Source organism: Callithrix jacchus, chromosome 10 (assembly GCF_049354715.1).
Source record: "Callithrix jacchus isolate 240 chromosome 10, calJac240_pri, whole genome shotgun sequence".
Classification (NCBI taxonomy): domain Eukaryota; kingdom Metazoa; phylum Chordata; class Mammalia; order Primates; family Cebidae; genus Callithrix; species Callithrix jacchus.
In genome coordinates, this window is record NC_133511.1 from 10,058,395 (window position 1) to 10,073,043 (window position 14,649).

The following is a 14,649-nucleotide window of genomic DNA, read 5'->3' on the forward strand; positions in this document are numbered from 1 at the left end:
AGGAATTCAGGAGTGGCTTAGCTGGGTGGTTCTGGCCCAGGGTCTCTCTCATGAGGTTGTAGTTGAGGTTTTGGCTGGGGCTGCAGTCCTTTGAAGGCTTGACTAGGGCTGGAGGATCTTTCATGTGGCTAGCAAGTTGGTGCTGGTTGTCGGCTGTAGGCTTCCGTTTCTTCTCACCTGGGCCCCTCTACAGACTTCCTGAGTGCCGCTGTGTATGCCATGGTATCTGGCTTCTCTCAGAGTGAGTGGTCCAAAGAGCGAGTGATGGAAGTGGCAATGCTGGGCACGGTGGCTCATTCCTATAATCCGAGCAGGTCAAGGTGGGCAGGTTACTTGAGGTCAGGAGTTCAAGACCAGCTTGACCAACATGCTGAAACCCCGTCTCTACCAAAAATACAAAAATTAGCCATGTGTGGTGGTGGGCACCTGTAATCTCAGCTACATGGGAAGCTGAGGCATGAGAATCACTTGAACCTGGGAGGTGGAGGTTGCAGTGAGCCAAGATTGCACTGCTGCACTTCAGCCTGGGTGACAGAATGAGAGGCTCTGCCTCAAAAAGAAAAAAAAAGTGGCAATACCTTTTGTGACTTTCCATGAGAAAGTCACACATTGTCGCTTCTATCATGTTCTTTTTTTTTTTTTTTTTTTTTTTGAGAGAGAGTCTTGCAGTGTTGCCAAGCACCAGGCTGGAGTGCAGTGCCACAATCTCGGTTCATTGCAGCCTCTGCCTCCTGGTTCAAGCAATTCTCCTGCCTCAGCCTCCCAAGTAGCTGGGACTACAGGCATGCGCCACCACACCCAGCTAATTTTTGTATTTTAGTAGAGACGGGGTTTCACCATGTTGGTCAGGATGGTCTTGATCTCTTGACCTCGTGATCCGCCCACCTCAGCCTCCCAAAGTGCTGGGATTAGAGGCATGAGCCACCATGCCTGGCTATCATGTTCTATTATTAGAAAAGATCAATTCTAGTCCACATCAGAGGGAAGAGGAATTAAGCTCCACCTTTGAGGAGTATCAAATCATTTGAGGACGTACTTTAAAGCCACCGCAATACTGATTATAGAATGCTGTTTCCCCATATCGATTTTGGATTAATTTTTTTGCTCTACAAGGTGGACCCATCTTCTTTCTATGTCCCAGGTTCATTATCAAAACGCTCAGTTTTCTTAAGAAAAAGAATGATGAGGAAAAATACTAATTATTATATACTAGTGGATGATTACTCTCACATTTAATTATAATGTGGGATTGTTTTGTCATTTGCACAGGTCAATGTGATTTATTTAATTTAAGACAATGTGATCAAAAGTTGATTTAAAAATCGTTATAGCTGGCCAGGCATGGTGGCTCATTCCTGTAATCCCAGCACTTTGGGAGGCCCAGGCAGGCAGATCACCTGAGGTCAGGAGTTTGAGACCAGCCTGGCCAACATAGTCAAACCCTGCCTTTACTAAAAATACAAAAATTAGTGCTCGCTTCGGCAGCTCATATACTAAAATTGGAAAGATACAGAGATTATCATGGCCCCTGAGCAAGGATGACATAAAAATTTTTGAAGCATTCCATATTGTAATTAAAATTTTTTTATAAAAAAAGAAAAAAAATACAAAAATTAGCCTGGTGTGGTGGCACATGCTTGTAATCCCAGCTATTCCAAAGGCTGAGGCAGGAGAATCGCTTGAACCTGGGGGGCAGAGGTTGCAGTGAGCCAAGATCACACCATTGCACTCCAGCCTGGGTGACAGATCAAGACTGTCTCAAAAAAAAAAAAAAATTATTATCGCTTAGTCTGTAACAAACCATGAAAAGAGAATAAATACAGTCATGCACCGTATAACAACATTTGAGTCAGTGACGGACCACGTGCATATACAATGGCGGTCTCATAAGATTATAACAGAGCTAAAAAGTTCCTGTGTCTTAGTGACACTGTAGCTGTCATAACGACACAGTACAACACATTTGTCAAGTGTCTGTGGTGCTGCTGGTATAAACAAATGTCCTGCTCTGTCAGTGTATGTTTATGTCTCAGTTTTTAACAAAGACGTTTTAAAAGTTAAAAAAAAGTTCCAGGATAGAAAGAAGCTTACAGGGGAAGGATAGAAAGAAAAAAACATTTTTGTGGAGCTATACAATGTGTTTGTGTTTTAAGCTAAGGGTTGTTACAAAAGAGTCAAAAAGTTAAAAAAATGAAAATTTATAAAGTAAAAAAACATTACAGTAAGGTAAGGTTAACTTATTATTGAAGGAGGACAATATTTGAAATAGTGCAGTCTGATTGTCTAGTGTTTATAAGGTCTGCAGTAATGTTCAGTAATGTCCTAGGCCTTCACACTCACTTACCACTCACTGACTGCTTCACCCAGACCAACTTGCAGTCATAATAAGTGCTCTATAAAAATACTTATAAAATCTTTTTTTTGGAACGATCCAAGATGGCCGATCGCTAACATCCCGGGATTGCAGCTCTCAGGGAAGGTGCCGAGAACTAGAGGACGCCACACTTTCAAAGTCTGGTCGCTCACGGAGCAGAAGATCCCCCAGTGGTGGAAACACACGAGTCGCCAGCGCGACTCTCGTGGTGGGCGCAGCGGTTCCGCCGGCACCTCGACGCGGCAGCTCTCGGAGCAGAGTAAACGGGACCGCTTCCCCTTCTGACCGAGGTTTGGAGCCCCGGGAAGGCAGAGTCGCCTACTACTGAAACAAGAAGGAAGCCCGACAGGAGAATCCTGGGCAGAAAAGCACCATTAGTTTTAACGCCGCTGCTCTGGCCCTGGGAACTAACAACCTGGACGTCCACTCAAGAGACCTAATCTGAAAGTTGGTAATTTCAAAGACGACAGGAGGATAAATTTACAATGACGGGAAGAAACCAGCGTAAGAAAGCTGAGAATACTCAAAGTCAGAACGCCTCTCCCTCTAAAGATGATCACAGTTCCACATCAACAATGGAACAAGGCTTGATGGAGAACGAGCGCCTCCTGATGACAGAATCACTCTTCAAGGAATGGATAATAACAAACTTCGGTGAGTTAAAAGAACATGTTGTAGCCCAACGTAAAGAAACTAGGAACTTTGAAAAAAGGTTGGATGAAATCCTATTGAGAATAGACAACTTAGAGAGGAGTATGAGTGAATTAATGGAAATGAAGAATACAATACAGGAACTCCGAGAAGTATGCACAGGTTTAAACACTCGAATTGTTGAAGCAGAAGAAGGGATATCAGAGGTCAAAGTCCAACTTAATGAAATAAAACGTGAAGAAAAGATTAGAGAAAAAAGGATAAAAAGGAATGAGCAACGTCTCCAAGAAATGTGGGACTATGTGAAAAGACCTAATTTACGTTTGATAGGTGTACCTGAATGCGGAGAGAATGAATCCAAGCTGGAAAATACCCTTCAGGATATTATTCAGGAAAATTTTCCTAAACTAGCAAAGCAGGTCAACATTCAACCCCAGGTAATACAGAGAACACCACAAAGATATTCCTCAAGAAGAGCAACCCCAAGGCACATAATCGTTAGATTCACCTGGGTTGAAACGAAGGAGAGGATACTAAGGGCAGCCAGAGAGAAAGGTCAGATTACCCACAAAGGCAAGCCTATCAGACTTACAGCAGATCTCTCGGCAGAAACTCTACAGGCCAGAAGAGAGTGGGGGCCAATATTCAACATCCTCAAAGAACAGAACCTTCAGCCCAGAATTTCATATCCAGCCAAACTAAGCTTCACAACTGAAGGAAAAATAAAATCTTTTATGAACAAGCAAGAACTCAGAGATTTTATTACCACCAGGCCTGCTTTACAAGAGCTTCTGAAAGAAGCATTACACACAGAAAGAAACAACCAGTATTAGCCTTTCTAAAAATACACCAAAAAGTAAAGAGCACCAACATAAAGAAGAATTTACACCAACAAATGGATAAAACAGCCAGTCAACATCAAATGGCAGTAACCCTAAATTTAAATTGACTGAATTCCCAATCAAAAGACACAGCCAAAACCCAACGGCATGTTACATCCAGACCTGTTTCACATGCAAGGATACACAAAGACTCAAAACAAAGGGATGGAGAAAGATTTACCAACCAAATGGAGAGCAAAAATAAATAATAAATAAATAAAAAGCAGGAGTTGCAATTCTTGTATCGGATAAAATAGATTTTAAAGCAACAAAGATATAGTGGTAAAAGGATCAATGCAACAACAAGACCTAACGATCCTAACACCCAGATAGGAGACATAAATTCAATGAGACAGAAAATTAATAAGGATATCAAGGACTCGAGCTCAGATCCAGAACAAGTAAACTTAATAAATATTTATAGAGCTCTCCACTTCAAATACACAAAATATACATTCTTGTCAATACCACATCACACCTACCCATTAGTTTAAATGAAACATTGATTGGCCATTATTAATACCCAATTTTTTTCAAAATAAAGCAATATTTCCATTTACTCTCCCTCTTTCTCTTCCTCTTTCTTCCTCTCCTTTACTTATTTTCTTTTTTTTCTTTCCTTCTCTCAAAAAAAAAGAAATCAACTTGTAAACCTCTAGATCCAGGTCGGCAATGTCTCTTTCATTGCTTGATTTCCTTTCTTCCCTTCCCTCCTTCCCTCCCTCCCCGCTTCCTCCCTTCCTTCCTTCCTTCATCCCTTCCTTCCTCCGTACCCTCCTTATTCCCTTCCTTTCTGCCTTCCTCCCTGCCCAAAAAAAAAATAAAAAAATAAAAAATCTTTTTTTTTTTTTTGAGACAGAATCTTCCTCTGTTGCCCAGGCTGGAGTGCAATGGCACGATCTTGGCTCACTGCAACCTCCACTTTCCAAGTTCAAGTGATTCACCTGTCTTAGCCTCCTGAATAGCTGGGATTACAGGTGCCTGCCACCATGTCCAGATAATTTTTGTATTTTTAGTAGAGACAAGGTTTCACCATGTGGGCCAGGCTCATCTCAAACTCCTGACCTCAGATGATCTACCCACCTTGGCCTCTCAAAGTGCTGGGATTACAGGTGTGAGCCACCACGCCCAGCTGACTCATGATTCTATAGGCTTTACAGGAAGCATAACAGCATCTGCTTCTGGAGAGGCCTCAGGAAGCTTCCAATCATGACAGAAGGCAAAAGGGGAGCAGGTGCATCACATGGCGAGAGCAGCAACAAGGCAGAGAGACAGTGGGAGATAAGTGGCACATGCTTTTAAATGACCCGATCTCATGAGAACTCGCTATCATGAAGGCAGCACCAAGCCATGAGGGATCTGCACTTGTGATCTAAACACCTTCCGTCAGGCCCCACCTCCAGCACTGGGGTTTACAATTCAGCATGAGGCTGGGTGGGGACACACAAATCTCATGTTCTTCTCACATTGTCAAATACAATCATACTTTCCCAACAGTCCTCCAAAGTCTCAATTCACTCCAGCATTAACTCAAAAGTCCAAAGTCCAAAGTCTTGTCTAAGATAAGGCAAGTTCCTTCCACCTATAAGCCTGTAAACTCAAAAACAAAATATTTACCTCCAAGATATAATGGGGGTATAGGCATTGGGTAAACCCTACCACCCTAAAAGGGAGAAATCAGATAAAAGAAAGGGGCTACAGGCCCCATGCAAGTCCAAAACCCAGGAGAGCAGTCATTAAATCTTAAAGATCGCCGGGTGTGGTGGCTCAAGCCTGTAATCCCAGCACTTTGGGAGGCCAAGGCGGGAGGATTACGAGGTCAGGAGTTCGAGACCATCCTGACCAACATGGTGAAACCCTGTCTTTATTTAAAAAAAAAAAAAAGAAATAATTTCGGGCTGGGTGCTGTGGCTCACACTTGTAATCCCAGCACTTTGGGAGGCCGAGGCAGGTGGGTCACAAGGTCAGGAGTTCGAGACCAGCCTGATCAACATGGTGAAACCCCATCTCTATTAAAAATACAAAATTCAACTGAGCATGGTGGCCTGCGCCTGTAATCCGAGCTACTTGAGAGGCTGAGGCAGGAAAATCAGTTGAACTTCGGAGGCAGAGGTTGCAGTGAGCTGAGATCACACCACTGCACTCCAGCCTGGGTAACAGAGTGAGATTCCGTCTCAAAAAAAAAAAAGAAAAGAAAAGAAAAAAAGAATAACTGAGACTGAGTAATTTATAAGCAAAGAGATTTATTTGGCTCATGATTCTACAGGCTTTACCAGAAGTAGAGCAGCATCTGCTTCTGGGCAGGCCTCAAGATGCTTATAATCATAGCAGAAGGCAAACGGGGAGCAGAAACATCACATGCTGAAAGCAGGAGCAAGGCAGAGAAAGAGAGTTGTGGGGGAGGTTTGAAGGTACTACACGTTTCTAAATGACCAGATCTCATGAGAACGCACTATCATGAAGATAGGACCAAGCAATGAGGGATCCACCCCGATGATCCAAACACCTTCCACGAGGTCTCACCTTTAGCTTTGGGGATTACAATTCAAAATGAGATCTGGGGCAAGGACAAATATCCAAACTATATCACCCTCTTAGTAAATACCTTATATTAACAATTTATTCTTTTTTCTTTTGAGATAGAGTCTTGCTCTGTCACCCAGGCTGGAGCACAGTGACTTGATCTTGGCTCACCGCAACCTCTGCCTCCCAGGTTCAAGTGATTCTCCTGCCTCAGTTTCCTGAGTAGCTGGGATTACAGGCGTGAGCCACTGTGCCCAGTCAACAATTTATTCTTTCAAATTTGCCTCGTTCAGATTGCTGGTGTGATTGCTTTCTCCAGACTGGACCCTGACTCCTATAGAATTGGCACCTGAAGTGTCACAGAAGACAGATTCTAAAAGTTGGGTTTTGGGATTGGGTAAAATATTGAGGTTTTTTGCCAATGGGAATTAGATGCTAGTAACATATGCACACAGCAACATGACAATTAAGCTATCACCTATGGTTAATTGCAATTAGATGCTAATTAGGTAAGTGTTGCAGAGGCTTATGCAGCTGCTGCACTTGACTATTACAGACTCTTCCAAGTGCATTGAAGCACTTACAGAAAGAAAACGACAAGCTCAAGTCCTTTAACTCTTAGATAAAATGATGGTCTTAGAATGACACAACTTCTGCCAGGCACAGTGGCTCACACCTGTAATCCTAGCACTTTGGGAGGCCGAGGTGGGTGGATCACCTGAGGTCAGGAGTTCAAGACCAGCCTGGCTGACGTGGTAAAACCCCATCTTTTAAAAAAAATTTTTGCAGTGTTAATTTGCTTTATTTTTCTTGTATAAAAACCCTATGTTGTAGCCACAGCTGGAGCTGGGGTCCTCTGCACAGAGACTCTGGTGTGGGTCTTGACGAGGTGGTCAGTGAATTCCTGATAGGGAGACTTGGTGAATACATCCTCCTTCCAGAGATCGGGGCTCAGGTAGCTGTAAGTCTTAGAGATGGCATCAAAGGTGGCCTTGGCGAAGTTGCCCAAGGTGGCAGTGCAGCCCTAGCTGAGATGTAGCAGTCATCGATACCAGCCATCATGAACAACTTCTTGGGCACAGGTGCTGAGACGATGCCAGTGCCCTGGGTGTGGGGATGAGGCTCACCAGTACAGAGCCACAGCGGCCTGTCACCTTGCAAGGGACGGTGTGGGGCTTGCCGATCTTGTTCCCCCAGTAGCCTCTGCGCACGGGGACAATGGAGAGCTTGGCCAGGATGATGGCCCCACAGATGGCAGTGGCCACCTCCTTGGAACACTTAACACCCAGACCGACGTAACCATTGTAGTCCCCAATAGCAACAAACGCCTTGAACCTGGTGCGCTGGCCAGCACGGGTCTGCTTCTGCACCGGCATAATCTTCAAAACCTCATCCTTGAGCGAGACCCCCAGGAAAAAGTCAATGATCTCAGATTCCTTGATGGGCGGAGAGAAGAGATAGATCTCCTCCAGAGACTTGATCTTCATGTCTTTGACCAGGGGGCCCAACTTGGTGACAGGCATCCACTCCTTATTCTCGGCTTTGCCTCGGCGAGCTCCGTGGCCTTGGTCTCGACCCCGGCCCCATCCATGGCCGTGACCCCGGCCCCAGATGCCACTGCCTAAGCCTCCGCGGAAGCCACCACGGTCACGGTTCCTCATGCCAGAGCCCCCGATGCCTCCACACCCCCCCGCACCCCCCCCCCCCGCACCGGCGTCATCCATCATTTGGTATTTTATCAGAGAAGAAGGAATCCATCTTAAAAAAAAAAGAAAAAGAATCACACAACTTCTATGGCAGCAGTAAAGTCATCTAATTTCTTGTCGTGATAGGGCTAATGCTGAAAAGCAAACATAAAGCTTACATTGCACAGTTACAACATTAGTCGAATTCACAGCTCTACCAAGTATCTCATGTGAAAGTTAGGGTGCTCCCTGGGAAGTAATGGCTCCCTGAAACTTGAGATGGGAACATCTGATTGGACTCAGATTAGCCTGAGAATCTCTGACTCCTGAGACACTCTAAGCCTCCCGTACCAGTAACTTTCCCTCTTACGTTGAGACGTCTAGCTTTCCTGTGGTAATCTCAGTGGGGCATGAATTGAACAAGAATGTCCTTTCTTCTCAATATCCACCGCAAGCACCCTCTGTTTCCATCAGCTCCATAACTACAGCTGAGTGTCAATATGCTTCATAGCGCCACAACAACCGGGTGGTAGTAGGTCATACACCAAAAGAATTGCAAGGTTTTGTGAGTATATATCAACAGAAACTGAAGAACATGTATGAAAATAGATTCTAAAGGTATTAGATCAGCAATCCCCAACCTTTATTGGTGCCAGGGACTGGTTTCTCGAAAGATATTTTTTCCATGGACAAATGGAGGTATGGGGATGGTGCATAGTTTTGGGATGAAACTATTCCACCTCAGATCACTAGGCATTAGATTCTCTCTCTCTTTTTTTTTTTTTTTTTGAGACAGAGTTTCCCTCTTGTTACCCAGACTGGAGTGCAATGGCGCGATCTCAGCTCACTGCAACCTCTGCCTCCTGGGTTCAAGCAATTCTCCTGCCTCAGCCTCCTGAGTAGCTGGGATTACAGGCATGCACCACCATGCCCAGCTAATTTTTTGTATTTTTAGTAGAGATGGGGTTTCACCATGTTGACCAGGATGGTCTCGCTCTCTTGACCTTGTGATCCACCAGCCTCGGCCTCCCAAAGTGCTGGGATTACAGGTGTGAGCCACCATGCCTGGCTTTTTTTTTTTTTAATGGGGTTTTGGCATGTTGGCCAGGATGGTCTTGATCTTCTGACCTTGTGATCTGCCTGCCTCAACCTCCCAAAGTGCTGGGATTATAGGCACGAGCCACCGCGCCCAGCTAGATTCTCATGAGCGTGCAACCTAGATTCCTCACATGCGTAGTTCACAATGAGGTTCACACTCCTATAAAAATCTAATGCTGCTGCTGATGTGATGTGACAGGAGGCGGAGCTCAGGCAGTAATGCTTGCTCGCCTGCCATTCACCTCCTGCTGTGTGGCCCAGTTCCTAACAGGCCGCAGACCAGTACCAGTTCATGGCCTGGAGGTTGGGAACCCCTGGATTAGACCAAGGAGGGCAGAATATCAAAATGGGTTAAATATGATATGGGCACACTTATGAGAGATTTCAGATTTAACATATTGTTCATGCAGCTGTAGGTGCCTCTAATAGCATGCTTGATGGATTTATAAAACATGGACTGACGGAGTGACTGGCGGTCTGTATCAGTGGGGTTGATCTCAGAGCTTCCCTAGCATGATGTAGAAGAGGAAACCCGAAGGCTTAGGAAGATAGGAAGTTTGGAAATGGGTTTTTTATAATTAATTAATTAATTAATTTTTGAGAGGGAGTCTTGCTGCGTCACCCAGGCTGCAGTGCAGTGGTGCAATCCGAGCTCACTGCAACCTCTGCCTCCTGGGTTCAAGTGATTCTTCTGTCTTGGCCTCCTGAATAGCTGGGATTACAGGCATACATCATGCCTAATTTTTGTACTTTTAGTAGAGACGGGGTTTCACCAAATTGGCCAGGCTGGTCTCAAACTCCTGACTTCATGATCCCCCCACCTTGGCCTCCCAAAGTGCTGGGATTACAGGCGTGAGCCACCACACCCAGCCTTTAAAAAAATTTTTTTTTTTTTGGATGGAGCTTCGCTCTTGTTACCCAGGCTGGAGTGCAATGGTGTGATCTCGGCTCACTGCAACCTCCGCCTCCTGGGTTCAGGCAATTCTCCTGCCTCAGCCTCCTGAGTAGCTGGGATTACAGGCACGCGCCACCATGCTCAGCTAATTTTTCGTATTTTTAGTAGAGGTGTGGTTTCACCATGTTGACCAGGGATGGTCTCGATCTCTTGACCTCGTGATCCACCCACCTTGGCCTCCCAAAGTGCTGGGATTACAGGCTTGAGCCACTGCGCCTGGCCTAAAAAACCTTTTTTTAATATTTTAATTTTTTTTTTTTTTTTGAGATGTAGTTTTGCTCTTGTCACCCCGGCTGGAGTGCAATGGTGCCATCTTGGCTCACTGCAACCTCTGTATCCTGGGTTCAAGTGATTTTCTTGCCTCAGCCTCCCAGGTAGCTGGGATTACAGGCACACACCACCATGCCTGGGTAATTTTTTTGGTACTTTTAGCAGAAACAGGGTTTTGCCATGTTGGTCAGGTTGGTCTCAACCTCCTGACTTCGGGTGATCCTCCCTACTCAGCCTCCCAAGGTGTTGGATTATAGGCATGAGCCACCCCGCCCTGCAGAAACAGGTTTATTATGAGCAACTGCATGCCTACCCTTCAACCACAGCCCTTTTAAGTCTTGACACACTTTCAGGGGTACTTGTACCCCAGTTTGAAGGCCACAGTTTGAGTTTGACAGCAACTCAAAAAGGATGTTACAAGATCAAGAGAGGTTTACTTGTTTTTGCTTTAAACCAATAGACTTAAATATGTTAAAGATCTGGGTAGAATAAGGCAATGGACAGGGGAAAATGAAAATGTAGGGATGAGAACACACACACACACACGCACACGCACACACACACACGCACACACACACACACATGCACACACACACACACACCCTCAGCCAATGTCTAACAATGTGGTCCTGGGGATCCTGTATGAACGCGGCAGGGTTAAACCTCCAGGAATTCACCTGTTGCTTTGTTTTCTTACTCCTTTCCTTCTGCTCTTTCACTAGGGAGGACACTGTATTTCTCCTCCACGGAGCGCTATGATAGCCATGACCGACTGACTTTGTGAGCAGAAAGAGAAGCTCAAAGAAGAAAGCCATAGAAGCTTTAGCTTCCAGGACCTATATAAGACTCTGGCCGCGCAAGAGTGGAGGAAGACATGTAGAAAACCAGGTTTGAAGGCCGGGTGCGGTGGCTCAAGCCTGTAATCCCAGCACTTTGGGAGGCCGAGGCGGGTGGATCATGAGGTCAAGAGATCAAGACCATCCTGGTCAACATGGTGAAACCCCGTCTCTACTAAAGATACAACAAAAATTAGCTGGGCATGGTGGCACGTGCCTGTAATTTCAGCTACTCAGGAGGTTGAGGCAGGAGAATTGCCTGAACCCAGGAGGCGGAGGTTGGGGTGAGCCGAGATCGCGCCATTGCACTCCAGCCTGGGTAACAGAAGCGAAACTCCACCTCAAAAAAAAAAAAAAAAAAAGAAAAAAAGAAAACTAGGTTCGAAAAAGAAGGATGTTTTCAGTCCACAAAAACAGACTCAAAACAGCTTCTTGCCCCTAACCACCAGGTGCTCCAATATCCCACCCAGTCCTCCCTCTGCCTGCTCTCAGTTTATGATCAGCCCTCCAGGTGCTCCAATATCCCACCCAGTCCTCCCTCTGCCTGCTCTCAGTTTATGATCAGCCCTCCAGGTGCTCCAATATCCCACCCAGTCCTCCCTCTGCCTGCTCTCAGTTTATGATCAGCCCTCCAGGTGCTCCAATATCCCACCCAGTCCTCCCTCTGCCTGCTCTCAGTTTATGATCAGCCCTCCAGGTGCTCCAATATCCCAGCCAGTCCTCCCTCTGCCTGCTTTCAGTTTATGATTAGCCCACCCTGTAGCATTCTCACGCTCTAGTAAGTCTCCTCTAGACACCCTGTGGTCGGGGTGATGTGTTCCCCTCCAAGCTGTGATAGGAAGACCCAGCTGGAAATTTCCCTATGTGGACGTAGAGCCTCATTGCTTGTGTAGGTCGTACCTTTTTTTTTGATAATTGACACTACTAGTCTTTATGCAGAGAAACAAGTTACTTACTTCTTGAGTGCCCAGCTATAGGTTTTGTGTTGTTTTGAGAAATAGCAATTGGGTAGGACTGATGATTGGCCTTAAAACATGGGCCTTATGAGAATTATATGTATGACTTTGGCCTCATTTGTAAACACACCCCACAAAATGGAAACGAAACAAAACCAAGAAACCATTTACTTCTGGGCAGCTTAGAGGGGCATTAACTCAGGACAGGAGTTTTTAAATTTACATTTAAGTACCTTTTTTGATACATATTTGATACCTTCGTAGTAAGACTGATGGGTTATACAGAGATATACAGGAAAAGAAACAAATGTATGAATGTAAAAGAATGTGCATTACATATTTTCAAAGACTGTGCCGTTACAAATAAGGTCTGTAAGGAGCTGTACACTTGCTACCTCGAATATATTCCAAAGGATTGACCTTGCCTTTGAGGACCGCAGAGGCTGATCATGAGAGACCATAGGCTCTGCCTTCGAGGCACCATTGCCTTTTTGTCATGTGCTTCTTGGTGGCAGTTCGAGGAATAAATGCTGGCCAGGCATGGTGGCTCACAACTGTGATCCCAGCACTTTGAGAAGCTGAGGCAGAGGATCACTTGAGCCTGAGATTTCAAAACCAACCCGGGCAACATAGTGAAACTCCATCTCTACAAAAAATATATATATTTTTAAAAAATTAGCTGGGTGTGGTGGCATGCACTTGTAGTCCCAGCTACGTGGGAGGCTGAAATATTAGGATTGCTTGAGTCCCAGGAGGGTAAGACTGCAATGAGCCAAGGTCACGTCACTGCATTCCAGCCTGGGCAACAGAGCAGACCGTGTCTCTAAAAAGAAAAAAGGGCTGGGTGTGGTGGCTCACGTCTATGACCTCAGCACTTTGAGAAGCCAGCGTGGGAGGACTGCTTGAGCCCAGGAGTTTGAGATCAGCCTGGGCAACAGAGTGAGACCCCATCTCTACAAAAAATTAAAAATCAGCCATGCGTGATGGCACACTCCTGGAATCCTAGCTACCTGGGAGACTGAAGTAGGAAGATGACTTGAGCCCAGGAGGTTGAGGCTGTATAATCACACGACTGCTCCAGCCTGAGCAGCAGAGCAAGACCCTGTCTCCGAGGAAAAAAGTGGTAATAAAAAGAAAAAAGAAAATAAAAACAAATGCCAGACATTTGGAAAGAATGCTGAACTGTCTAAGTGGCTAATTGCCCAACAGTAGATTCTCAGACTTTCAGGGCTCGTAAAATGTTCCTGATCTGCCCAACTAAATTTTAGCTGGTTTAATACTTAGGTCCTTTTTATGTAGTTTGGTACCAACATGTAACTAGGCTACAAATGGAGGTCTAATCAATACAGACCATCAAGTCCATACGTTTTGAATCATTTTTACAGTTAGTGGCAGAACAAAAGGGTTGTAAAGTTTGAACTTTATATAAATACTTGAATATAAATATTGTGAACATATATACAGATGTAAAAATATAAAAACATTTTCCTAAAGAGGAAACTGTGCATTAAGCCATTTCATAGGTATTTTCATTGAAAGAGACATTTTGATATCAGTTTGTACCTTCTGTGAAGCCTGTTGTCTTTTGGATGATGTAACGGTTTTTCTTATACAGTTTTAGGAAAGGTTTTCATTAGCGCCAGAAAGAAACAGACTGTTTCATACTTGGATCTACGTTTAAAAAAATGGAGAGCTGTGGGGTGAATGAAGGTAATTATAATTTTTCTCATTTTTTTTTTCTTTTTTTTTGAGAGAAGAAAAGAAAAAAAAATTTAAAAAAAAATAAGTAAAGGAGAGGAAGAAAGAGGAAGAGAAAGAGGGAGAGTAAATGGAAATATTGCTTTATTTTGAAAAAAATTGGGTATTAATAATGGCCAATCAATGTTTCATTTAAACTAATGGGTGGGTGTGATGTGGTATTGACAAGAATGTATATTTTGTGTATTTGAAGTGGAGAGCTCTTTAAATATTTATTAAGTTTACTTGTTCTGGATCTGAGTTCGAGTCCTTGATATCCTTATTAATTTTCTGTCTCATTGAATCTAAGTCTCCTATCTGGGTGTTAGGATCGTTAGGTCTTGTTGTTGCATTGATCCTTTTACCACTATATCTTTGTTGCTTTAAAATCTATTTTATCCGATACAAGAATTGCAACTCCTGCTTTTTATTTATTTATTATTTATTTTTGCTCTCCATTTGGTTGGTAAATCTTTCTCCATCCCTTTGTTTTGAGTCTTTGTGTATCCTTGCATGTGAAACAGGTCTGGATGTAACATGCCGTTGGGTTTTGGCTGTGTCTTTTGGTTGGGAATTCAGTCAATTTAAATTTAGGGTTACTGCCATTTGATGTTGACTGGCTGTTTTATTCATTTGTTGGTGTAAATTCTTCTTTATGTTGGTGCTCTTTACTTTTTGGTGTA

At 44.3% G+C, this 14,649-nt stretch overlaps 1 non-coding gene and 1 pseudogene across 1 annotated transcript; one reads left to right on the forward strand and one right to left on the reverse strand.

Moving 5' to 3' along the window:
• Nucleotides 1-1,469: 1,469 nt before the first annotated feature.
• LOC118145919 (U6 spliceosomal RNA) lies at nt 1,470-1,573 on the forward strand. The gene has a single exon (XR_004731403.3). It is a non-coding gene; the product is annotated as a U6 spliceosomal RNA (small nuclear RNA).
• Nucleotides 1,574-7,244: 5,671 nt separating this feature from the next.
• Nucleotides 7,245-8,156, reverse strand: LOC108591262 (small ribosomal subunit protein uS5 pseudogene; annotated as a pseudogene).
• Nucleotides 8,157-14,649: the final 6,493 nt, after the last annotated feature.